Genomic DNA, 26,745 nt, shown 5'->3' on the forward strand with positions numbered 1-26,745 from the left:
AATAAATAAAAATTAAAAAAAAAAGATTGTATTTATTTATTCATGAGAGACATAGGCAGAGGGAGAAGCAGACTCCCTGCAGGGAGCCCAATGTGGGACTCCATCCCAGGACCCCGGGGTCATGACCTGAGCTGAAGGGAGACACTCAACCACTGAGCCACCCGGGTGCCCTTCTTCTTATGTTCTTGAGTCACTTGGGCTAGGCCGCCAACAATTATCGAGGCCCTCTTTCTGTTTCCTGCCAAGTGATTTACTGAGCCCTCACCTGCATGCAAGGAGCCAGGCGAAGCAATTTTCCAATGCAATTTTCATATTCAGGAAATCGTAGTGGGATACAGGGTGTATATTCTGTCTGAGCTGACCATTCTGGGACGATCCATCAGGCTTCGCCCTTAACCTGGCGCTGAGGGCAGGCCACATTCTGCAGGTTGCTGAGAGACTGCCCATCCCAGAGCCTTCATTCACCTGACCTATGGGTTCAGGGCCCACTGTGCATCCCACTGTGTGGGGCGGGGGTGGCCGATGACAAGGACCAGGCCAGTGTGTGCACGCCACCCAACGTACCTGCAGGACAGGCTCACAGGGTCACACCAGGAAGCAGAGCGGTGGCCACTTAGTTCTGTGCCCAGGGGTTCTCAGTGAGCTGCTCAGCTGAAGCCTGAAAGGTCACTGCGCTTAAGGAAAGAGCTTGGTCCTCCATGTACAAAAGGTTTCAGAGGAGCAGAGGTTTCCATGCGGGCCTTGGACTCACCAGCCCCTCCCCACTCACATCCGTCCTGCACCCTGCTGCTGAAGAATCTTTCAGAAGTGGCATTTTACTGTGTCATAGGTTCCAATTCTCATGAGTTTGCCTCATCCTTCTGGTCAGGCTCCTGTGCCCAGTGCCGGCGGGGCCCCCCCAGTCCTTTGGTCTTCTTCAGCTGCCCCAGACAGGCCAGACACCCACTGAGGTCAGATGGCCTTGCTCATTCTTGTCTCTGAAGCCAAGCTGTTCCTTCCAGCCAGAAGCCCTTCCAAACCTTTTCTCACCAAACCTTTCCTGGCCTTCCATGCTTAACTCAGATTTCCCTTCTTTCTGACCACCCAGACTTTCCCTCCCTCCATGGTTGTCTGTCCCGTTGACTTGGCTAGCCCATCCATCCATCCATCCATCCATCCATCCATCTCAACAAGAATGAGTGGAGGTCTGCAGGTGGTGGTTGCTGTGCTGGGTGTTTGTCCTACACCAAGAACAAGAGGCTCCTGTTTTCTTTCTTTATTTTTTTTTTAAGATTTTATTTATTTATTCATGAGAAACACAGAGAGAGGCAGAGACATAGGCAGAGGGAGAAGCAGGCTCCCCACAGGGAGCCCGATGCAGGACTCGATCCCAGGACCCCAGGGTCACACCCTAAGCCGAAGGCAGATGCTCAACTGCAGAGCCACCCGGGCGTCTCAAGTCTCCTGTTTTCTTTTTCTTTTTTTTTTTCAAGTCTCCTGTTTTCAAGATGATAAATCCCCACCAAGTAAACACCTCTCTACATTTGTACAAAGGGGCCTGTAGGGGAAGATGTTCCATATGGGCCATAAGAAAATGTCACAGGGCAATGGGAGTATGGCCTCCTGGGAAGGACATTCCTCATGCAGCAAAACCAGAGTTGCAGTGAGCCAGGGAGAGAGAATTTTATGAGCATTCCCAGCTACAACTATAAAACTCTTGGAAGAAAATGCAAGGGGAAAACTTGGCAATAATTTCTAGTCATTAGGAAAATGCAATGAGGTATCACCTCGCCCCCACTAGGAAACCCACAAGAGGCCCACGAGATAACAGGTGCTGGCAGGATACGGAGAAGGGGGGACCCTCGTGCCTGCCTGTGGAGATGGAACATGATGCAGCTGCTGGGGGAAACAGCACGGCAGTTCCCCAACAAATTAAAAATAGAATTCTCATATGATCCAGCAATTCCACTTTTCAGTCTAAACCCCAGAGAATTGCCAGTAGGAATCTGAAGAGGTATTTGCACAGCAGCACTCGCAGCAGCATTATTGCTAATAGCCAGAGTGAAAGCAACCCCATGTCCATCGATGGGGGAATCTATACGCAAAGCACTGTACTTACATACATGGAATGTCACTCAGCTTTAAAGAGGAAGGACATCCTAATACCTGTGACAACACGGGTGGACACTGGGGACGCTGTGCTGAGTGATGTAAGCCGGTCACAAAAAAGACAATTATTGTATGACTCCACATGTATGAGGTACCCCACGTGGTCAAGGTCACAGGAGCAGAATGTTGACTGGGGGTGCCAGGGGCCAGGAGGGGATGGGGAATTGATGTTTAAGGGGGACATAGTTTCAGTTTGGCGAGATGAAGAGTTCTGGGGGCACCTGGGGGGGCTCAGTTGGGGAAGTATATGGCTTTGGCTCGGGTCATGATCTCAGGGTCCCAGCATCGAGCCCCCACATTGGACTCCCTGCTTAGTGGGGAACCTGTTTCTCCCCCTCCCTCTGCCGCTCCTGCCTGTGCTCCTATTCTCTCTCTCTATGTCAAATAAACAAATAAAATCTTAAAAAAAAAAAAAAAAAGATGAAGCATTCTGGAGACAGATGGCCGTGATGGGTGCCCCACAGCACAAATATGTTTAACACTGTTGAACCTGCACACTTCAACATGGTTAAGATTTTTTTTTTATTTTGGTTAAGATTTTAAAAAAAGAATGTTTACAGTGATAGATTTCATGTTCTATGTATTTTAACCACAATTTTAAAATGTTGAAAAACAATAAGAGGGGATCCCTGGGTGGCACAGTGGTTTAGCGCCTGCCTTTGGCCCGGGGCGCGATCCTGGAGACCCGGGATCGAATCCCACATCGGGCTCCCGGTGCATGGAGCCTGCTTCTCCCTCTGCCTGTGTCTCTGCCTCTCTCTCTCTCTCACTGTGTGCCTATCATAAATAAATAAAATTAAAAAAAAAAACAATAAGAAATACGTTGACAGGGGCGTCTGCGTTGCTCAGTCAGTGAAGCCTCTGCCTTCAGCTCAGGTCATGATCCTGGGGTCCTGGGATTGAGTCCTGTATCGGGCTCCTGCTCCTCAGGAAGCCTGTTTCTCCCCCTGCTTGCGCTCTCTCTTTCTCTCTCTCTCAACTAAATAAATAAAATCTTAAAAAAAAAAAAAGAAAGAAATGTTAACATAAATCACATATAGTGGGGGGACTGGGGAGGGGAAAGGAGCATCACTAGAAGGCAGATGGAGGCCTCGTGGTGGGAAGGACCCGGCTGAGCATGAGAGGGGAAAGCGTTTCCCCAGACTGTGTCCTCCACAGTTTGGAGTTTGTCCTGTGGACAGAGGGAAGCCATTAAAAAGGCTTCAAGCCAGCGAGGGAGGAGACTCTATCTGCCAAAGATCCTGCGGGACAGCCTCTTAGGGGCTCTGCAGCTGGCTGGGGGGGGCAGCGGGGGAGGCGGTGGGAATGGAGGTGCGGCTGCCGGGAGAACGGCCCGGCCACACCCCTTGGAGAGGGTCCCAGAGAAGAGCTCTGGCGGCTGAGCATGTGGGGGATGTAGGTGCCGAGCATCCGGACAGGGACCTCGGGGAGGAAGGCATTTGAGACCAGAGCTCTACCCTGACCCTGCCAGGTTGGAGTGCCTTGGGAGGTCCCAGCAGGGAAGTCGCACCGGCACCTGGTGGCGGGCCTGGAGCCAGGCTGAAGGTATAAGCCGCAGTTTCAACGAGGGCTGTGGGAGAAGAGGAGGGAGGGAGGGGAGAGGCAGAGTCGGGCTGAGGGCTGAGCCCCAAGATGCTCAGGAAGGAAGCCTGGAAGGGGGGCAGCCTGCGGAGGAGGCAGGGAGGCGGGGAAGCAGGGCCAGCAAGATTTCACAGGGAGGCTGGGGCAGCTTGAGGGGGTGATAGGGGAGCGGCAGCTGCCCCCCCCCCCCCCCCCGCCCCCGGGGACAAGGTGACGTGGGACAGGACAGGCAGGGGCTGGGGGAGGCGGTGGCTGAAGAGGGGCCATGGCACCAGTGGGAGGGTACTATTTTAGTAGATTCGATTGTTTTTTTGTTAAATATTAAAAATCTTCCCCTTTCTGTTTTACTTGCAAAAGGAACGCATGCTCCCGGGAAGGAGAATTTGCAGGTGGTGGAGACCCTAGGATCTTTCATTAGTAAAGAAGTCAGTGGTGCAGAAGGCTGGCCCTCTGAGGGGACCCCAGCCAGAGTTTCCCAGTGTCCAAGTATGGGTTTTGTCTCTTTTGGTTGTTTTTTCTTAAGATTTTATTTATTTATTTGAAAGAGAGAGGGGAAGAGGATGAGAGTGGAGAGAGGCAGAGGGAGAAGCAGGTTCCCTGTGGGGAGCCCGATGCAGAACTCGATCCCAGGATCCTGGGATCACGCCCTGAGCTGAAGGCAGACACTCAACCGCTGACCCCCCAGGCACCCTCCAACATGGGACTTGAACTCACAACTCAACCTGGATGCCCTGCCTGTTTTGTGTGAGGGGGCCCCACAAATCTGCTTCAAGCATCCCAGAAGCTAATGTAGGAAGAGAGGCTCTATCATTAACCATTCCAACAGTCCCTGAGATTAACAACCAACCAACTGTTCAGGAAAAGTTTTCCTGCTCTTGGTATGAAGGTCATGGATGAATTTCTCCTGAAATCCCCCTAAACCCCAGATAGCTCAGCGGTTTAGCGCCACCTTGGGCCCAGAGTGTGATCCTGGAGACCCAGGATCCACTCCCGTGTCAGGCTCCCTGCATGGAGTCTGCTTCTCCCTCTGCCTGTGTTTCTGCCTCTCTCTGTCTGTCTGTCATGAATAAATAAATAATATATATATTTTTAAAAATTGAAATCCCCCTAAAAGAGTGGGGTAGAGAATGACATCCTCACCAGGCTTTGAGAACAAGAGTCATGGGGCATTTCTCAAAAAGACCCTTCTTCCGTGCAGGCTGCAGCCTCACAGAAGAGTCCTGCAGCCCGGGGGTGGGGGTGGGGGTGGGAGGGTGGGCTGGTGACAAGCCCTGACCTCTGCAGAGCTCCCTGCTCCTGCAGCTTCCTCCAGGCCATGTCCTAGGAGAGCCAGGGTAGTCAGAGGCTGAGCAAGGAGTCCTGCCTCCCTGACCTCATTTCTCTGACAGAGCCTGGAGCCTGACAAAGCCTGTGAGGTGGTGACAGGGACACCAGGAAGGCCCCGTGGTTGGTGGAGCAGACTCTGCTTCCCATAGACACAAGGAAGGAGTTGGTTCAAGAACTTTGGGGAAAGCTGAAAGCATGACAAAGACTCAGTCCTGAGCAGAAGGGCCCCTGCCCCAAGTCTCCCAGAGACTAAGGCTAGGGTGACCAACAGTACAGATTGCCTGGGACCGAGGTGTTTCATGGGACCCTGGACTTGCAATGCCAGGCAAACAAAAATGAGCTGGTCACCCTTGAAAGGGGCTCCTTCAGATAAAACCAACACTGCACAGAAAACCTCTTTCTAAAGGGATCCAGGGAGCCCTGTAATGGGAGCATCAGGTACAGGCACTCAAACCTTACAGTGGCTGCAGGGACAGGGAGCAAATAAGTTGCTGCATAGGTATCCAAGTATGCAGAGGGGGTTTGGAGATCCAGTTACAAAGCCCTATCTAGGGGCACCTGGTTGGCTTAGTCAGTGAAGCATCCGCTTTTGGCTCAGGTAATGATCCCAGGGTCCTGGGGTCCAGCCCCACATTGAGCCCCACATTGAGCTCTGCTTGGTGGCGGCCTGCTTCTCCTTCTCCCTCTGCCTGCTGCTCCCTCTGCTTATGCTGTCACTCTCCTCCCTCTGTCAAATAAATAAATAAAATCTTAAAAAAAAAACCCAAACACAAAGGCCCTATCTAATTGGGTGCTGGGAGTCAGGGAATGGTCAGGGAAGGCATTACTGAGGAAGGTAAGTCTGATTTGGCACATGAAGGATTAGTTACAATTAGAAAGGTATAAACCCTTTAAGTTGCTGGTCAACCAATTTTTTAGAAAGTAATATATGGTTGTTTTTTTTTTTTTTTTTTTTTTTTTTTTTTTTTTTTTTAGTAATCCTGGGGTGCCTGGGTGGCTCAGAGGTTGAGCATCTGCCTTTGGCTCAGGACATGATCCCGGAGTCCTGGGATCGAGTCCCACATTGGGCTTCCTGCAAGGAGCCTGCTTCCTGCCTGTGTCTTTGCCTCTCCCTCTGTGTCTCTCATGAATAAATAAATAAATCTTAAAAAAAAAAAAAAAAGTAATCCCTATGCCCAACATGGGGCTCAAACTCACAATCCCGAGATCAAGAACCTAATACTGGGGCAGCCCCAGTGGCGCAGCGGTTTAGCGCCGCCTGCAGCCCAGGGCGTGATTCTGGAGACCCAGGATCCAGTCCTGCATAGGGCTCCCTGTATGGGGCCTGCTTCTCCCTCTGCCTGTGTCTCTGCCTGCCTCTCTCTCTCTGAATGAATAAATAAATAAATCTTTTTTTTTAAATGTTTATTTATTTATGATAGTCACAGAGAGAGAAAGAGAGAGAGGCAGAGACACAGGCAGAGGGAGAAGCAGGCTCCATGCACCGGAAGCCCAATGTGGGATTCGATCCCAGGTCTCCAGGATCGCGCCCTGGGCCAAAGGCAGGCGCCAAACCCCTGTGCCACCCAGGGATCCCAAATAAATAAATCTTTAAAAAAAAAAAAAAAAAAAAAGGGGATCCCTGGGTGGCACAGCGGTTTGGCGCCTGCCTTTGGCCCAGGGCGCGATCCTGGAGACCCGGGATCGAATCCCACGTCGGGCTCCCGGAGCATGGAGCCTGCTTCTCCCTCTGCCTGTGTCTCTGCCTCTCTCTCTCTCAATCTGTGTGACTATCATAAATAAAAAAAATTAAAAAAAAAAAAAAAAAAAAAGAACCTAATACTGAAAAAAAAAAAAAAAAGAACCTAATACTGTACTGACTGAGCCAGCCAGGCACCTCTAACCAATTTTTGATACAAGGATACGGGTGCCAAGTCAGTCAAATGGAAAAGATAGTTTTTTTAACAAATGGTCCTAAGACAAGTGGGCCACATGAAAGAATGAAGTTAAAAAAAATAAAATAAAAATTATAAAAAAAGAAAGAATGAAGTTGGACCCTTACCTCACACCATATACAAATGTTAACTCAAAATTGATCACAGATGTAGATGTAAGAGCTAAAAAGTCATAGAAAAAAAGAGACCTAAGTTTTTGTGACCTTGGGGTAACCTTCTTTTTAAGATTTTATTTATTTATTTATTTATTTATTTATTTATTTATTTATTTATTTGAGAGAGACACAGAGAGAGAGAACATGAGAGCTGGGAGAGGCAGAGGAAGAAGCAGATTCCAACTGAGCAAGGAACCCAATATGGGGCTTGATCCCAGAACTCTGGGATCATGACCTGAGCTGAACGCAGACGCTCAACCAACTGAGCCACCCAGGCACCCTGGCAGTGTTTTCTTATATATGATACCAAAGGCATAAATAATCAAAGAGGGGTACCTGGCTGGCTCAGTCAGAGGAGCATGTAACTCTTGATCTTGGGGTTGTAAGTTCATTCCCCAAGTTTGGTGAAGAAAGAAAGAAGAAAAGAAAGAAAAAGAAAGAAGGAAGGAAGGAAGGAAGGAAGGAAGGAAGGAAGGAAGGAAGGGAGGGAGGGAGGGAGGGAGGGAGGGAGGGAGGGAGGGGAAATCTAGATAAACTAGACTTTGTCAAAATTAAACACTTTTTTTGCTTCAAAGGACACCACACAAAGAAAGTAGAAAGAAAACACTTGAAAGGGAGAAAATATTTGCAACTCATATATGATAAGGGACCTTATACAAATATCCAAAGAACTCTTACAACCAAAAAAATAAAAAGATAAACAATCCAATTTTTATTTTTTTATTTTATTTTTTTTTCAATCCAATTTTTAAATGGGCAAAATTTTTTTTTGGGGGGGGGCAAAATATTTTTTGAAAGATTTTATTTGGGAACCCTGGGTGGCGCAGCGGTTTAGTGCCTGCCTTTGGCCCAGGGCGCGATCCTGGAGACCCGGGATTGAATCCCATGTCGGGCTCCCAGTGCATGGAGTCTGCTTCTCCCTCTGCCTATGCCTCTGCCTCTCTCTCTCTCTCTCTCTCTCTCTCTGTGTGACTATCATAAATAAATTTTTAAAAAAATAAAAGATTTTATTTATTCATGAGAGACACACAGACAGAGAGAGAGAGAGGCAGAGACACAGGCAGAGGGAGAAGCAGGCTCCATGCAGGGAGCCCCTGGTGGGACTCAATCCTGAGACTTGATCCCGAGACTTGATCCCGAGACTTGATCCCGAGACTCCAGGATCAGGCCCTGGACTGAAGGTGGCGCTAAACCGCTGAGCCACCCAGGGATCCCCTAAAATAGGCAAAATATTTAAATACACATTTCTCTAAAGAAGGCATAAAAATGGGGGCGCCTGGGTGGCTTAGGCAGTTAGGTGTCTGCCTTCAGTTTGGGTCATGGTCCTGGGGCCCTGGGATGGAGCCCCGTGTCTGGCTCCCTGCTCAGTTGGGGAGCCTACTTCTCCCTCCTATATTTTACTCTCTCTTGCTCTGTCTCACTCTTTCTCTTTTTATTTACAAATACATAAAATCTTTTTTTAAAATTTTTATTTATGATAGTCACAGAGAGAGAGAGAGAGAGAGAGAGAGGCAGAGACACAGGCAGAGGGAGAAGCAGGCTCCATGCACCGGGAGCCCGACGTGGGATTTGATCCCGGGTCTCCAGGATCGCGCCCTGGGCCAAAGGCAGGCGCTAAACCGCTGCGCCACCGAGGGATCCCACAAATACATAAAATCTTAAAAAAAAAAAAAAAAAAAAAAAAGAAGAAGAAGAAGAAGGCGGGATGCCTGGGTGGCTCAGCAGTGGAGTGTCTGCCTTCTGCCCAGGTTGTAATCCTGGAGTCCTGGGATTGAATCCTTCATCCGGCTCCCCACAGGGAACCTGCTTCTCCCTCTGCCTGTGTCTCTGCCTCTCTGTGTCTCTCAGGAATAAATAAATAAATAAATAAATAAATAAATAAATAAATAAATAAATAATTTTTTTTAAAAGAAGGCATAAAAATGGCCAATAAGCACAGTTCCTCAAAATGTTAAATACAGACCAAGTGATTCTACTCCCTGGTGTATATCCAAGGAAATTGAAAACAGAGTTACACAAAAATGTGCACGTGAATGTTCAGAGCAGCATTATTCATAACGGACGAAAAGTAGAAACAACCCAAATGTCTACCAACTGATGAATAAATACACAAATGTGTTGTAGCCATACAAAGGATTATTTGAGCGTAAAAGGAAATGAAACCCTGAACTGTGCTACAACACGGATATAAACCTTGAGAACATTGTGCTAAGTGAGAGAACCAGACACAAAAGGCCTCATATCCTGATTCCATTTATACGAAGCGTCTAGAACAGGCCAGTCCATAGAGACAGGGTGTGGTAGTGGTGGTTGCCTCTGATTGGGAGAAGGGGGAACAGGGAGCAATGGCCAACAAAGTTTCTTTTCGGTGTGATGAAAATGTTCCAAAATTGGCTAGTGGTGGTGATGGTAGCACAACTTTGTGAATATCCTGAAAACCACCAAATTTTACTCTCTAAAAGGGTGAATTTTATGGTATATGAATTGCATCTCAGTAAAGCAGACATCATTCAAAAAGAGCGAGAGAGGGTCACCTGGGTGGCTTAGTTGGTTAAGTGTCGGACTTAGCTTCTGCTCAGGTCATGATCTCGGGATTATGAGATCGAGCGCCGCATCAGGCTCCGCACACAACACGGAGCCTACTTAAGAGTCTCTCTTCCTCTGCTCCTCTTCTCTCTCTCTCTAAAATAAATAAATAAATCTTTAAAAATAATAATTAAAAAACAAAGAGTGTGAGAGACTTCGGATTTCTGGTCCAGGACGTAAGGAGCTTGGAAGTTGTCACTCCAGCTTACCAAGGAGAAAGCTGAACAAAGTAAACATTAACAGTTCTTAGATTCATCAAAGAACTGAGGTCACAGTGTGAGCTGCTCCCCCCGCCAAACTGGACAGATGGACAGGCAGATACAAAAGAAATAGAACTTGGCAGAGCAAAAGCCCATGAACAGAAACCTCCACGAGAGCTGTGTTCAGCTTTGGAGAAAGCCGAATGGTACTTGAGGAACTGCTGAAGGCTCAGGGTAGATAAGCTCAGTGTAGAGAAGCCTGAGATTTAGAGACACTGGGCCCAGGCGGGATGGGGGGAGCACTGGTGTGTGTGTGTGTGTGTGTGTGTGTGTGTGTGTGTGTTGGGGGGGGCATTCTTGGTGAGATTTTTGTTTTTAAGATTTTATTTTTAGGGGTACCTGGGTGGCTCAGTCTGTTGGGCAACTGCTTTCTGCTGCAGTCGTGATCCCATGGTCCTGGGAGCGAATCCTGAGTCGGGCTCTCTGCTCAGTGCAGTCTGCTTCTCCCTCTGCCCCTCACCCTGCTTGTGAAGTCATATTCTCTCTCTCAAATAAATAAATAAATAAATAAATAAATAAATAAATAAATAAAATCTTAAAAAAAAAAAGGATTTTAAAGTAATCTCTACACCCAATATGAGGCTCGAACTCACAACCCTTAGATCAAGACTTATGTGTTCCACTGATGGAGCCAGCTGGGGAACCCCGCTCTTGGTGAGGTGGGGTTTTTTGTTTGTTTTGTTTGTTTTGTTTTGTTTTTTTAACTCTAGGAGTCCTACCAAGTTCTTCCAGTAAAGATGGAAGAAAATCCCCTTCTGCTTCAGGCAGAGGAATTGAAAAGGAGCCATTCTGGAAATCATCCAGAGCATTCCTTTTTTTTTTTAAAGATTTTATTTATTTATGAGAGACACACAGAGAGACAGGCAGAGGGAGAAGCAGGCTCCATGTAGGGAGCCCGACGTGGGATCCTAGGTCTCCAGGATCAAGCCCTGGGCCGAAGGCAGGCACTAAACCGCTGAGCCACCCAGGCTGCTCCATCCAGAGCTTTCTGTCCTTCCTGACAGAGCCCGCCCTCCAGGGAAACTAGGGAGCCTAACCAGTTGAAGTGTAATCAGGACCTGATCCACCTGAGAGAAGGCAAATACCCTACTCCAGCCCCTCAGGCAGGCCCGTACCTCCAAGGGGGAGAAAAAAAATTGAGAAGCTTCACCTGAAACTAAAGTGTGGAAGGCTCTGTGTCCAGTAGATGGGATGGGTCTAGCCTGTGACTCTTGAGCTCTGAGTTGTGAGTTCAAGCCCCACCTTGGGCACGGAGATTACTTAAAAACTCATAAGCTCAAGACAAAATGAACTCTGGTTAGAATCAATAAATGAGAGGCGTCTGGGGGGCTCAGGGGTTGAGCATCTGCCTTCAGTTCAGGGCGTGATCCCGGGGTCCTGGGATCCAGTCCTTCATCGGAGTCCCCACAGGGAGCCTGCTTCTCCCTCTGCCTGTGTCTCTGCCTCTCTCTGCGTGTCTCTCTTGAATAAATTGATAAAATCTTAAAAAAAAAAAAAAAATCAGGGTTGCCTGGGTTGGCTCAGAGGTTCAGCGCCTGCCTTTGGCCCAGGGGGTTATCCTGGAATCCTGGGATGGAGGTCTGCCTCAGGCTCCCTGCATGGAGCCTGCTTCTCCCTCTTCCTGTGTCTCTGCCATTCTCTCTCTCTCTCTCTCTCTCTCTCTCTGTCTCCCTCTCATGAATAAATAAATAAATAAATCTTTAAAAAAAATCAATAAATGAGAAGTTTATGGCCCAGGGACTCAGGCTTCCTAAAGACAGTGGGGCCACAGCACCCCTGCCCCCACACCCCAGCCACATGGGGAGGCCTATTTATAGCAGTCCCCATCACCCAGCACATGATGTCTGGCTCCCAGACAAAACTTTACAAGCCATACTAAAAGTCACAACTCGGTCCAAAGAGACAGAGCAAGCATCAGGACCAGACTCACACAGGGCAGCTGTGAACATTTAAAACCATGGCCGGCCCTCAGGACTTTCTTTTTCTGCTTCCAATAAGGATCCATGTCTGAGTTTGCCATTTTGGAAATTTGGAGACAAAACAGACAAGATCACATTTTTGGTGCCTTCCGTGGGAGCCCAACAGGGCCCAGGCTGGCAGGGAGCGTGCCCCCCCGCCTCCCACCCCGGGGTCACCCCTCTGCTTCACAAGTTCCAAATGTGATCTCCTGCATAGAACTTTCCAGCACAGGAGGCATCCGGAGTTGCTGTGAGTCTTGCGTTCTGTCCCCTGTGATGCGACTCACGGTCACGAAGGAATATGACCAGACTTCCTTTCCAGGACAGAGAATAAAAGTGGCAGAGGTCAAGGATACTTGCCTCATTCCAGATCTTGAGGATGTTTCTCCATTCTGTTTTCTTTTTTTTTCTTTTTAAAGATTGTAAGTAACCTCTATACCCAGTGTGGGGCTTGAACTCATGACCCTGAGACCAAGAGTCACTCACCCCACTTACTGAGCCAGGCCAGGTGCCACTACATTCTGAATGCGTCATCTTAATGCTTCACCAGGGAGGGTGATGTTTCCGAATATTTCTGGTAGATTCTCTCTATCATGTTAAGGAAGTATACTTTTATTCTATTTGATAAGACTGTTTTGTAGGTTTTTCTAAAAAGTCATGAATAGATATTGACATTCATCAGATTTCCTTACTGAATTTATCGGTGTGACCATTTGGTTTTCTCATTTTAATATTTAGTTCTTAATGAATTATGTTTCTAGAATTTATTTTTTGACATTAGGTGTGGTGCACAAAACTGGATTACTCATGACATGTTACTGTTCCATGCATGACTGTATTTTGTGTTCTTTGTCTGTTTCTTACTCTATTTTTTATTTAATATTTTTCTTTCATTACTATTTAAAGATTTTATTTCTTTATTTGACAGAGAGAGACAGAGAGAGCATGCCGGGGGAGCAGCAGAGGCAGAGGGAGAAGCAGATTGCCCGCTGAGCAGGGAGTCTGATACAGGGCTCGATCCCAGGACCCCGGAGACCACAATCCAAGACGAAGGCAGATGCTTCACCAACTGAGGTCCCCGGGTACCCCAGAACTTGTTCACCTTATAACTGAAAGTTAGCACCTGTTGACCAACATCCCCCATTGCCTGTATCCCCCAGACCCTGGCAGCCACCATTCTATTCTCTATATCAATGAATTTGACTTTTTAAAGATTCCCCATGAGTGAGATCATGCCATTTTTGACTTTCGGTCTCTGGCTTGTTTCTCTTAGCAGAGTGTCCTCCTGGTTCACCCATGTTGTTGCAAATGGCAGAATTTCCTTCTTTTGTAAGGCTGAAGAACACCCCATTGTACATGTACACCACATTTTCTTTATCTGTTCATCCATCAATGGAACATTTGGGTTGTTTCCGTGTCTTGGTTATTTATTTATTTATTATTTATTTATTTATTATAGTCACAGAGGGAGAGAGAGAGAGGCAGAGACACAGGGAGAGGAAGAAGCAGGCTCCATGCACCGGGAGCCCGACGTGGGACTCGATCCGGGGTCTCCAGGATCATGCCCTGGGCCAAAGGCAGGTGCCAAACCACTGCGCCACCCAGGGATCCCTCCGTGTCTTGGTTATTGTGACTAATGTTGCAATAAATATGGGGGTGCAGATATCTTTCTGAGCTAGTGACTTCATTTCTCTTGGGTACACACCCAGGATTGGGAAGTCTGGATCATACGGTAGTTTGACTTTTAATCTTTTGAGGAAACTGTCTAGTGTTTTCCATCGTTGTTGTACCAACTTACATCCTCACCAAATATGCACAGTTTCCCCTTTCTCCACATTGTTGCCATCACTTATTATCTTTTGACTTTTTGATAATAGCCATCCTAACAGATGTGAAATGATGCCTCATTGTAGTTTTGGTTAGCATTTCCCTCATGATCAGTGATGCTGAGCATCTTTTTTTTTTAATATTTTATTTATTTATTCACGAGAGACACAGGCTGAGGGAGAAGCAGACTCCCCGCTGAGCAGGGAGCCCAATGCGGGACTCGATCCCAGGACCCCAGGATAACGACCTGAGCCAAAGGCAGACTCTCAACCACTGAGCAAGCCAGGCACCCCCTCTTCAGTGCCTTTATTTTTTCCTCTTTTTTTTTTAATATTTTATTTATTTATTTAGGATAGTCACAGAGAGAGAGAGAGAGAGAGAGGCAGAGGGAGAAGCAGGCTCCATGCACCGGGAGCCCGACGTGGGATTCGATCCGGGGTCTCCAGGATCGCGCCCTGGGCCAAAGGCAGGCGCCAAACCGCTGCGCCACCCAGGGATCCCTCTTCAGTGCCTTTAATCTTTAATTTTTTTTCTTCCAGCAGTGTGCTAGAACTTCACTGGATTCTAGACTCCTGGACTCCCGTTAAAGATACTTTCATCCAAAAAAAAAAAAAAAAAAAGATACTTTCATCCCTGGTTGGTTTTCAAAATCAATGTTCTGCAGGAAGATGACATAGAAAACCCCTCTCCTGGGATCCCTGGGTGGCGCAGCGGTTTGGCGCCTGCCTTTGGCCCAGGGCGCGATCCTGGAGACCCGAGATCGAATCCCACGTCGGGCTCCCGGTGCATGGAGCCTGCTTCTCCCTCTGCCTGTGTCTCTGCGCCCCTCTCTCTCTCTCTGTGACTATCATAAATAAAAATTAAAAAAAAAATAAATTTAAAAAAAGAAAACCCCTCTCCTGCCAACTTGCTGACGTCACTTGGAATGACTGTCTTTTACTTTTATCACATATATGGGTGGTGCCACAATATTGCCTCATATTAATTCTTTTTGTTTTTTTATAAAGATTTTATTTATTTATTCATGAGAGATACAGAAAGAGAGAAGCAGAGACCCAGGCAGAGGGAGAAGCAGGCTCCATGCAGGGAGCCCGATGCGGGACTCCATTCTGGGACTCCAGGATCAAGTCCTGGGCCGAAGGCAGGCGCCAAACCACTGAGCCACCCAGGGATCCCCTATTGCCTCATTTTAAATATTAGCTTTACAAAAAATAGGATCATGTTATCTTCTGACATTTTTTTCATTTAATATTATATTCCCAAGATTCGCTAGATTTGACTACATTGTTGTAGTTCAAACAAATGTATAATATTCCATTTTGTGAATATGCCACATTTATATATTCGTTCTCCTACCTGTAGACTTTTGAGTTGTTTCCATGTTTTTCTTTTCCAAACACTGTTTCCACAAACATGTTTTTTATACATGCCTGCTGGTGCCCAGATGAAAGTTTCTCTGAGCATATAGCTAGAATTGGAATGCTGGGTCCTGGGGTATATATAATGTCCAACTTTGATTTGAATTCCCTAGTTACAAAGAAAGTTGGGGTTTCTGGGTGGCTCAGTTGGTTGAGAGTCTCCCTTCAGCTTGGGTCATGATCCCAGGGTCTGGGAATTGAGTCCCACATCCGATTCCCCACTCCATGGGGAGTCTACTCTCTCCTCTCCCTCTGCCCCGACCCCATGCTCATATTCTCTCTCAAATAAATAAAGTCTTAAAAAAAAAAAAAAAAGAGGGATCCCTGGGTGGCGCAGCGGTTTGGCGCCTGCCTTTGGCCCAGGGCGCGATCCTGGAGACCCCGGATCGAATCCCACGTCGGGCTCCCGGTACATGGAGCCTGCTTCTCCCTCTGCCTGTGTCTCTGCCTCTCTCTCTCTCTCTGTGACTATCATAAAAAAAAAAAAAAAAAAAAAAAAGTTGAACATCTCCTCATTGTTGCTTGTCTCTGAAGTTCCTATTATGTGTTTTGCCTATTTTTCTATCAGATGATTTGTTCTTTCCTTATTTGTTTTTAGAAGTTCTTTTTTTTTTTTTTTTTTTTTTTTAAATATTTTATTTATTTATTTAGGATAGTCACACAGAGAGAGAGAGAGAGAGAGAGAGAGGCAGAGACACAGGCAGAGGGAGAAGCAGGCTCCATGCACCGGGAGCCTGACGTGGGACTCGATCCTGGGTCTCCAGGATCGCGCCCTGGGCCAAAGGCAGGCGCCAAACCGCTGCGCCACCCAGGGATCCCTGTTTTTAGAAGTTCTTAACACATTCTTTGTCAGTTGTATATGTTCCAAAACTCTTTTCCCAGTTTCACAACTTATTTTTTTTCACTTTCTCCATAGTGTCTTTTGATGAACAAATGTTCTTAGTTTTAATATTTTTGGAAGTGATCTCTATACCCAAAGTGGGGCTCAAACCCACAACCCTGAGATCAAGAGTCGTACACTCTACTGACTGAGCCAGCCAGGTGCCTCTTAAGTTTAATTTTTTCAAATGTATTTATTCTTTTACAGTCAGCAATTTTGTGTGTCTAATTTAGTGAATTTTTCCCTTGGGACTCCTGGGTGGCTCAGTGGTTGAGCGCCTGCCTTCGGCTCAAGTCGTGATCCTGGGGTCCTGGGATTGAGTCCTGCATCAGGCTCCCCACAGGGAGCCTGCTTCTCCCTCTGCCTGTGTCTCTGCCTCTCTCTGAGTGTCTCTCATGAATAAATAAATAAAATCTTTAAAACAAAAAATAAGATAAAATAAATCTTGATCTTTGATTGGGCAAGTCCCCCTTTTTTGCTCCTCCATTCACAAGTATCTCTCCTCCATTCACAAGTATCTATTCTTGGCTGTTTGCTTTTCACTATAAATTTGAGAATTAGCATGTCATGGTCCACTCTAAAACACCTAATTACAGACATAGAAAGCAAATTAGTGGTTGTCAGTGGTTGGGAGGAAGGAAAATAGGAGGGACTGCTAATGGAGGGAATAGAGTTTTCTTTTGAGAAAGATTTCTCCACGCAGCATTCAATGCCAGAAGATGATAATGGTTAATTTTTATGTCAATTTGACTACCTGTAGTGCCCAGACTAATCACGATTTCTGAGTGTGTCTGTGAGGGCGGTTCTGGATGGAGTGAGTATCTGAATCTGTGAATTGAGTAAAGCAGATGGCCTACCCCAGTATATGTGGGCATCATCCAATCCAAGGCCCAAACAGAACAAAAGGCAGAGGAAGGAGAAATCCACCCCTCTTTTTCCTGCCTTGCTTGTGTGAGCTCATCAACTCTCTCATCTGCTCTGGCCCTCAGACTGGGGTCAACACCCTCAGCTCCCTTTGTTCTCAAGCCTTCAGACTTGAGCTAAACTATACCACTGGCTTCCTTGGGTCTCTAGCTTATAGATAGCAGATTATGGGAGTTCTCAGCCTCCATAATCTATGAGGCAATTCCTGACAGTAAATCTCCTTTGGTTGTGTTCAGTTTCTTTGGATTACCCATACTAATACAGAAATCAAGCAACGTCTACAAAATTCTTTTTTTGTGTAAAATTTTATATATTTATTTAAGAGAGACAGCAAGCATGAGCTGGGGGAGGGGGGCAGTGGGAAGAGGGAGAAGGAGAAGCAGGCTCCCCATTGAGCAGGGATCCTGAGATCACAACCTGAGCCAAAGGCCAATGTTTAACGGATTGATCCACTCAGGCACCCCTGTCTATAAAATTCTAAGGGAAAGAAACATCCAGTCAAGATGTGCTTCCATTTTAAATGCTACAGGAGGGGCGCCTGGGTGGCTTAGTCCATTGGGCATCTGCCTTCAGCTCAGGTCATGATCCCAGGGGCCAGTGATCAAGCCTTGCATCAGCATCATTGGGCTCCCTGTTCAGTGGGGAGTCTGCTTCTCCCTCTGCTCCTCCCCCTGCTTGTGCTCCCTCCCCCCCAAATAAATAAATAAGTAAGTAAATAAATAAATAAATAAATAAATAAAACCTTAAAAAAATGCTACAGGAATATATTCTCAAAATTTAGAAATACAACAAAGCACTGATGAACTCTTTCTGAAAAATGTACCAGGGATCCCTGTGGCTCAGCAGTTTCGCACCTGCCTTCGGCCCAGGGTGTGATCCTGGAGTCCCGGGATGGAGTCCCGCATCGGGCTCCCTGCATGGAGCCTGCTTCTCCCTCTGCCTGTGTCTCTGCCTCTCTCTCTCTATGTCTATCATGAACAAATAAATAAAATCTTTGAAAAAAAAAAAAGAAAAATGTACCAGACAGATCAAGAAAAATGATGACAGGGATCCCTGGGTGGCACAGCGGTTTGGCGCCTGCCTTTGGACCAGGGCACGATCCTGGAGACCCGGGATTGAATCCCACGTCGGGCTCCCGGCATGGAGCCTGCTTCTCCCTCTGCCTATGTCTCTGCCTCTCTCTCTCTCTCTCTCTCTGTGTGTGACTATCATAAATAAATTTAAAAAAAAAAAAAAGAAAAATGATGACAGTAGAGAAGTAGAAGTAAGAAGATAGATGAGCCATTTAAATACAATAATTAGGGGCACCCGGCTCAGTCTGAAGGACAGTGTGGGACTCTTGAAATCAAGGTCATGACTTCAAGCCCCACATAGGGTGTAGAGATTACTTAAAAATAAATACATAGGGCAGCCCCGGTGGCGCAGCGGTTTGGCGCCGCTTGCAGCCTGGGGCGTGATCCTGGAGACCCTGGATCGAATCCCACGTCAGGCTCTCTGCATGGAGCCTGCTTCTTCCTCTGCCTGTGTCTCTGCCTCTCATTCTCTCTCTGTGTCTCTATAAATAAATAAACAAAATCTTAAATAAATAAATAAACTTTGAAAATACAAGAGTAAGTCTACATAACCGGACAGATTATATTTGTAGAAAGAAAGAAAATATTACAAAGCCTGACAAATTAAAAAAGAGAAAAGCCATAACCTGGAGGTAGGATGTCCATAACAGTGGTCTAGATATCCTAAGTACTGTCCTAATTGAAAAGACTACCATCCCAGGGGTCCCCTGACCTGCTTAATCAGTAGAGCAAGTGACTCTTGATCTCAGGATGGTGAGTTCACGCCCCACGTTGGGCATGGCGCCTACTTAAAAAATAATAATAAAATTTAGAAAGAAAAGACTACAATCCTGGATGAGATATTTTGTTAAAAAACACTACTGAGCTGGCACAATTAGAAAAGTATTCCTACAGAGGCCAAAATGAAGTCAAATCAGGAGGCCTAGTGGATAAATGTAGGCCAAAGTCAGCTTTTCTTCCCAAGGGTTTCTGTGAAACACAAAAGATCTTGAGTTTTGCCTAGATTATTCTTGGATGCATGGGACAGGGGATAAAGCCCAGGGCTCCGCCAAAATAGTAGTACATTTCTACATATGGTGGGGACCTCCTACAACCTCAGTATAAAGGCATACAAAAACCAGAACCAAAACACATTATAGGGGACACCTGGGGGGCTCAGTGGTTGAGTGCCTCCCTTCGGCCTAGAGCATGACCCCAGGGTCCTGGGATCAGAGGCACATCGGGCTCCCCAAAGGGAGCCTGCATCTCCTTCTTCCTGTGTCTCCTGCCTGTGTCTCAGCCTTTCTCTCTGTGTCTCTCATGAATAAATAAATAAAATCTTAAAACAAACACATTTCAGGAAAGGAAGGAGCAAGGGCACTTGCCTGTCTTAACTTTGAACGGAAACAAACAAAAAAGGTCTCTCCTGAGAACCTGAAACCACAACCAAATTGTCCTATGGTTTGTCCTCAATTTCATCCCACCTAAGTAACCCAAGGAAAACTTTTTTTTTTTTTTTTTAAGATTTTATTTACTTATTCATGAGAGACATACAGAGAGAGGCAGAGACACAGGGAGAGGGAGACGCAGGCTCCCTATGCAGGACTCAATCCAAGGACCGGGGTCATGCCCGAGCCAAAGGCAGACACAACCGCTGAGCCACCCAGGTGCCCCTACATATAAATTTGTCTTTGCCGATATTTTCAAGTAATCTCTACACTCAACGTTGGGCTCGAACTCACAACCCCAAGATAAAGAGTCATGTGCTCCACTGACTGAGCCACCCAGGCACCCCTCTTTACCAATATTTTCTTTTTTTTTTTTGAGATTTTATTTATTTATTCATGATAGACATAGAGAGAGAGAGGCAGAGACACAGGCAGAGGGAGAAGCAGGCTCCACGCAGGGAGCCTGATGGAGGACTCGATCCGGGGACTCCAGGATCGCGCCCTGGGCCAAAGGCAGGCGCTAAACCGCTGAGCCACCCAGGGATCCCCAATATTTTCATTTTTAATGAGACATTGTCATTATGCTTCCTTTTACTTCTTTAAGCATAGTTTCCTTAAGTTTTTAAGAACATATTTATATTGGCCACTTTGACATCTTTTTCTGTTAAATGAAACATCTGGGGCTCTCACAGGCAATTTCTGTTGCCCGCTTTTTGTGCTCTGTGCATGGGCCACATTTTGCTGTTTCTCTGAAAATCTTGTAATGTTTTTCTTGAAAACCGACATTTTAAATTTTTTTTTTTTATTTATAATAGGCACACAGTGAGAGAGAGAGAGAGAGAGAGAGAGAGAGGGGCAGAGACACAGGCAGAGGGAGAAGCAGGCTCCATGCACCCGGAGCCCGACGTGGGATTCGATCCCGGGTCTCCAGGATCACGCCCTGGGCCAAAGGCAGGCGCTAAACCACTGCGCCACCCAGGGATCCCCCGACATTTTAGATAATAATGCAGCAACCATAATTCCCCTCTCCTCTCTCGGGGTATTTTTGTTGTTTTTTTTTCCTGGTGTAGTGACTTGGCTGGACTGTTCTAGGGTAGGGAATTCTATTCCCACCCTCACCTCCCAACCCCAGTGCAGAGGCTTTGGTGTCAGCCCTTGGAAGGCGCAGCGCTGATGGGTTCACGGTCACCCTGGGATCACAGCAGTTTTATTATTTTTTTCAAGGATTTTATTTATTTATTTGAGAGACAGAGCATGAGCAGGGGCAGAGGGAGAGGGAGAAGCAGACTCCCCATGAGCAGGGAGTCCAACTCTGGCCTCTATCCCAGAACCCCAAGAACATGACCTGAGCCCAAGGCAGAGGCTTAACCAACTGAGCCCCCTGGGCGCCCCGAAACAGCCAGTTTAGCAGAGTGGTCTTTGGGTCTTTCCCCAATCTCTAAATTAAGCTGACTACCCCATTTGGTATCAGATCTGGTTCTTAACCTTCAGGTTAACCAGCTAGTTGCTCTATTGTTTTGGACAATGTCCTGGGGGCATAAATGGATCCCAGGTGAGATCCACCAACATTCTAGCTGGGGTAGTTTCTGAGGTGAGTGGTTGAGCTTTGTTTGGAACCCCAGAGAGCTTTCAGGGTGTTTTCCCCACCCTGTTCTCTCCAGGAACTACCTGGCCTACCTATAGCTCGGGCTCTTAACTAAAAGGAACTGCTAGCCTCCACCTCGTATTTGCTTACCGCCAAAAGGCCCATTGTTGTATTTTTTATCTACTTTTTATTTTTTGAAGTAGGCTCCACACCCAGCCTGGGGCTTGAACTCATGACCCTGAGATCAGAGCTGCAGGCTCTACCTATTGAACCGGCCAGGTGCTCCCAAAAGCCTCATTGTTTAAGAGACTGTCGTTAGTCTTGCACATTCTGTTTCAGATAAAGTCAGTTCTGGGCGTCTGGGTGGCTCCACACTTGAGCATCTGCCTCCAGCTCAGGTTGTGACCCCAAGGTCCCAGGATGGAGTCCCGCATTGGGCCCCCTGCAGGGAACCTGCTTCTCCCTCTCTCTCTCTCTGTGTCTCTCACGAATAAATAAATAAAATCTTTTAAAAAATAATAAATTAAAAAAAAATCTCAAAAACATCCAGAGAGGGGAGCCTGTGTGGCTCTGTTGGTGAAGCATCTGCCTTGGGCTCGGGTCATGGTCCTAGGGTCCTGGGATTGAGCCCTGAGTTGGGGCGGGGGTAGTCCTTGCTCAGTGGGGAGTCTGCTCCTCCCTCTCCCTTTGCTCCTTTCTCTGCTCATGCTCTCTCTCTCTCAAATGAATAAGTAAAATCTTTTTTTAAAAAGATCCATTTAAGAGAGCACAAGCCAGGTGGGGAGCTTCAGAGGCGCCCCTGAATAAATAAAATCTTTTAAAAGAAAAGGCATCGGGATCCCTGGGTGGCGCAGCGGTTTAGCGCCTGCCTTTGGCCCAGGGCGTGATCCTGGAGACCCGGGATCGAATCCCACATCGGGCTCCCGCTGCATGGAGCCTGCTTCTCCCTCTGCCTATGTCTCTGCCTCTCTCTCTCTGTGTGTGTGTGTGTGTGACTATCATAAATAAATAAAAAAAAAAGAAAAGGCATCTAGAGAAAAATAACATGAGGAAGTAATGATTCTGCAAGTTTATCAGAAACTATGAAAGCCAGAAATCTAGGACATCTTCAAAGCCCTGAAAGATGATACCTAAAACACAAGCGACAAAATAAAATACAAGTGGAACCACATGAAACCTACAAGCTTCTGTGTGGCTAAAGAAACAATCAGCAAAATGAAAAGACAGCCTACAGAATGGAAAAAATATTTACAAATCATATTCCAGGGATGCCTGGGTGGCTCAGTGGTTGAGCGTCTGCCTTCGGCTCAGGGCGTGACCCTGGAGTCCTGGGATCAAGTCTCACATGGGGCTCCCCGCAGGGAGCCTGCTTCTCCCTCTGCCTGTGTCTGCGTCTCTCTGTGTATCTCTAATGAATAAATAAATAACATCTTTTAAAAAAAATCATATTCTGATAAGGGGTTCATATCTAAAATATATAAAGAGTTCATAGCCAATGGCCAACAAAACCAAACCCAAATAGTCTGATTAAACACGGGTAAAGACCTGAATAGACATTTTCCTAAAAATATATGCCTGGCTGATGGGCACATGAAAAAGTGCTCCAAAAAAAAAAAAAAAAAAAAAAAAGAAAAGAAAAGAAAAAGAAAAAGTGCTCCATATCATTAGTAGAAGGGAACTGCAAATCCAAACCACAATGAGTTATCCTGCCATTCCTACTAGAATAGCTATCCTCAAAAAGACAAGAGATAAAAAAAAAAAAAAAAAAAAAGAAAAGAAAAAAAAAGACAAGAGATAATAAGTGCTGGTGAGGATGTGGAGAAGAGAAATCCATCCATAGACTATCGATTATTATCCTTCAGTATCTTCCAAAAGCTTTATATTTGGGATTTCACATCTAGGTGAATTGTAATCTACCTAAAATTGACTTATTTGGTGGAAGGAAGTGGTTTCCTTGTTTTCCACATAGAAAACCCATTGTTGGGACGCCTGGGTAGCTCAGTGGTTGGGCGTCTGCCTTTGGGCCAGGGCGTGATCCTGAGTCACGGGATCAAGTCCCACATCACGCTCCCTGCATGGAGTCTGCTTCTCTTTCTCCCTCTGGCTGTGTCTCTGCCTCTCTCTCCCTCGCTAATAAATAAAATCTTTTTTTTTTTTAAACTTTTATTTATTTATGATAGGCACACAGTGAGAGAGAGAGAGAGGCAGAGACACAGGCAGAGGGAGAAGCAGGCTCCATGCACCGGGAGCCCGACGTGGGATTCGATCCCGGGTCTCCAGGACCGCGCCCTGGGCCAAAGGCAGGCGCCAAACCGCTGCGCCACCCAGGGATCCCCTAAATAAAATCTTAAAGAAAAAAGAAAACCCATTGTTCTGGCAAAATTTATGAAATAACTCATCCCGTTCAAATGACCTTCTCTGACCAAGTCATGTTCATATGTAATTCCATATGTTTCTGGGTTCTTCTGTTCCTTTGGTCTATTTTCTCTTCCTCTGTTACTACATTATTATTATTATTATTATTATTATTATTATTATTATTTTAAAATTATTTTTGCTTTTTAAAGATTTTATTTATTCATTAGAGACACACAGAGAGAGGCAGAGACATAGGCAGAGAGAGAAGCAGGCTCCTTGCAGGGGGCCCAATGTGGGACTTGATCCCAGGACTCCAGGGTCATGACCTGAGCCGATGCTCAACCACTGAACTACCCAGGTGCCCTAGCAAACATTTTTAATTTGGGCAAAACCACTTGAAGAGATTATGAAGCAAATGGGAATTCTTATCTACTGCTGGTGGGATTGCAAACTAGGAGAATCATGTTGGAAACCAATATGGTACCTGGTACACATCCAGGGAACCCGTTGAGCAACTGTATTTCCAGAATCCACCCTGGAAACCACGGCTGTGTGTGCATTGGGCAGGGGCAGGAGCTTTCATGGTGGCAGTGTTGGTAAATAAATATCTACCACCAGTAGCATGGATAAAGTATATATTTATTTGATTTTTTTCAAATTTATTTTTTATTTTTTACTTTTCTTTTAAAGATTTTACTTTTAAGTAATCTCTTAAGCCCTGTTTGGGGAGGTTAAGGCCCAAAGGCAGCCCTTAACTGACTGAACCACCCAGGTGCCTGATACAATTGACCATCATCACTATGGTGTGCCTTTCATCCTCCAAGACTTACTTGATTACAGGAAGCCTGGATCTCCCACTCCCCTTCATCCATCCTCTCCTCCCTCTCCCTTCTGGCAACCATCCTTTGTTCTCTGTATTTATGGGTCTGATTTGCTTTCCATTTATTTAATGTTTTCATAATGTATGTTAATGTTGAGGGACAACCTGTCAGGATAATTTCTCATAGAGAAATATCAGTGATATGACACTTGGAAGATTTAGGAATTCGTTTAATTTTTTTGTCCTTAAAAAATTATTGCATCTATCACATAGTACGTGCGTGCTATGGACTTAATCTTTGTCTCCTCAAAATTCCCATGCTGGAAACTAATCTCTAATGTGATATTTGGAGGTAGGGCTTTGGGGAGGTGCTTAGGTCATGAGGGTGGAGTCCTCAAGAACGGGATCAGTACCCTGATAAAAAACCCCAGAGGGAGATTCCTTGGGTGGCTCAGCGGTTTAGCGCCTGCCTTTGGCCCAGGGCACTATCCTGGAGACCCGGGGTCGAGTCCCAGGGGTCGAGTCCCAGGGGTCGAGTCCCACGTTGGGCTCCCTGCATGGAGCCTGCTTCTCCCTCTGCCTGTCTCTGCCTCTATGTCTATCATGAATAAATAAAATCATCTTAAAAAAACAAAACAAAACAGAGTTCCCTCACTCCTGCTCTGTGAGGACTCGAGATGTCCATCTGTGAACCAAGAAGCCAGTGGCCTTGACCTTGGATTCCCCAGCCTCTAGAGCTGTGAGAAATACTTGTAAAATGTATAAACTAGTATAGTATAAACTAGTCTATGATATTGTCATAATGGCCCAAACTCAAGACCATATGCAGATAATCCCATTCTTCTTACACTTTTTTTTTTTTTTTTTAAGATTTTGTTTATGAGAGACCTAGAAAGAGGCAGAGACACAGGCAGAGGGAGAAGCAGGCTCCATGGAGGGAGCCCGACGTGGGACTCAATCCTGGAGACGATCCCAGGTCTCCAGGATCACGCCCTGGGCTGAAGGCAGCACTAAACTGTTGAGTCACCCGGGCTGCCCAATCCCATTCTTTAACAATTTCTAACCTATCATTCTATACGATCAATGCAAGAGATGTCTAGAATTACATTCACCATGTTGATGCTTGTTTCTTGGTGGTTGGATTTGGGAAGCGCTGATATTTGTTTCTTTCCAAAGTGTTTGGGTCTTTTTTTTTTTTTTAATTAAAAAAATATTTTATCCATTTATTCATGAGAGACAGAGAGAGAGAGAGAGAGAGAGAGGCAGAGGGAGAAGCAGGCTCCCATGCAGGCAGCCCGATGTGGGACTCGATCCCAAGTCTCTAGGATCAGACCCTGGGCTGAAGGCAGCACCAAACCACTAAGCCACCAGGGCTGCCCTGCTTGGGTCTTTTATAATGAACATATATCCTTCTTATCAAAACAAATAATTTCTTTTTATTTAAGATTTTTATCTATTCATGTGAGAGTGAGAGAGATTGAGAGAGAGGCAGAGACACAGGCAGAGGGACAAGCAGGCTCCATGCAGGGAGCCCAATATGGGACTCGATCCTGGGACCCTGGGGTCACGCCCTGAGCCGAAGGCAGATGCTCAACTGCTCAACCACCCAGGCAATCCAAGTCATTTCTTTTTTTTTTTTTTTTAATTTATTTATGATAGGCACACAGTGAGAGAGACAGGCAGAGACACAGGCAGAGGAAGAAGCAGGCTCCGTGCACTGGGAGCCTGACGTGGGATTCGATCCCGGGTCTCCAGGATCACGCCCTGGGCCAAAGGCAGGCGCTAAACCGCTGTGCCACCCAGGGATCCCAAGTCATTTCTTTCAAAATAATTTAAGGTGTTAAATACAGCAAAATGGAATCTATAATCTCCATATTAATAGTAACTTCCTATTCTTTGAAATGTTTAAATTTAAAAAATTAGAAACATCCAAAGTAAAGAAAAAAGAACCTGCAGAGAATGGAGAAAGTGGATACCCACGTTAAGAAACTAAAGAAAGACAATATGGAATGGCCCCAAACCACAAATTATCCCCAAATCCTTTAACGTCTGCTTTCAAACACACTACTAAGGGTATCCAGAACCTTCTCATGGCTGGTTTGAGGCCAAAACAGAAACTGGTTAGAGGGGACTTGAGAAACATGTAGGAAAAATACCAAAAGAAAATGTGCCTCCTGGTGGTGGTGTGAAGGACGGTCACGTTCCCGCTTCTGTAGGACACGGATCCTTCCAAACTTTTCCAGATCACGTATTACGAAAATAGAAGTCTAAAAAGCTGTTGTGTTCCATGTTGCTTTAATGAAAGGCAGGGGCCATTCAGGTTTGACCACAAAACTAGTGAAAAGCCACATGCGGCATCTGGTAGGTACTTGTTCAGAGAAAAGCTGTGCGGTCTGCTCTGGGTTGCCAGCCTCTGGCAGGGGTCAGCGGAGACACCATGGGAGCAGCGCCCAGGGAGGCAGCGGGCCACATCTGCCTGCCTCTC

The 26,745-nt window shown here is 46.2% G+C and overlaps 1 long non-coding RNA gene across 2 annotated transcripts; it reads left to right on the forward strand.

Moving 5' to 3' along the window:
- Nucleotides 1-3,435: 3,435 nt before the first annotated feature.
- On the forward strand, nt 3,436-13,165 carry LOC140630793 (uncharacterized). Of its 2 annotated transcripts, XR_012028476.1 has the most exons (3): nt 3,436-3,693; nt 4,087-4,215; nt 12,877-13,165. It is a non-coding gene; the product is annotated as an uncharacterized lncRNA (long non-coding RNA). The 2 variants fall into 2 exon arrangements; XR_012028477.1 differs by lacking the exon at nt 4,087-4,215.
- Nucleotides 13,166-26,745: the final 13,580 nt, after the last annotated feature.

This window comes from Canis lupus, chromosome 3 (genome assembly GCF_048164855.1).
Source record: "Canis lupus baileyi chromosome 3, mCanLup2.hap1, whole genome shotgun sequence".
NCBI classification, from domain to species: domain Eukaryota; kingdom Metazoa; phylum Chordata; class Mammalia; order Carnivora; family Canidae; genus Canis; species Canis lupus.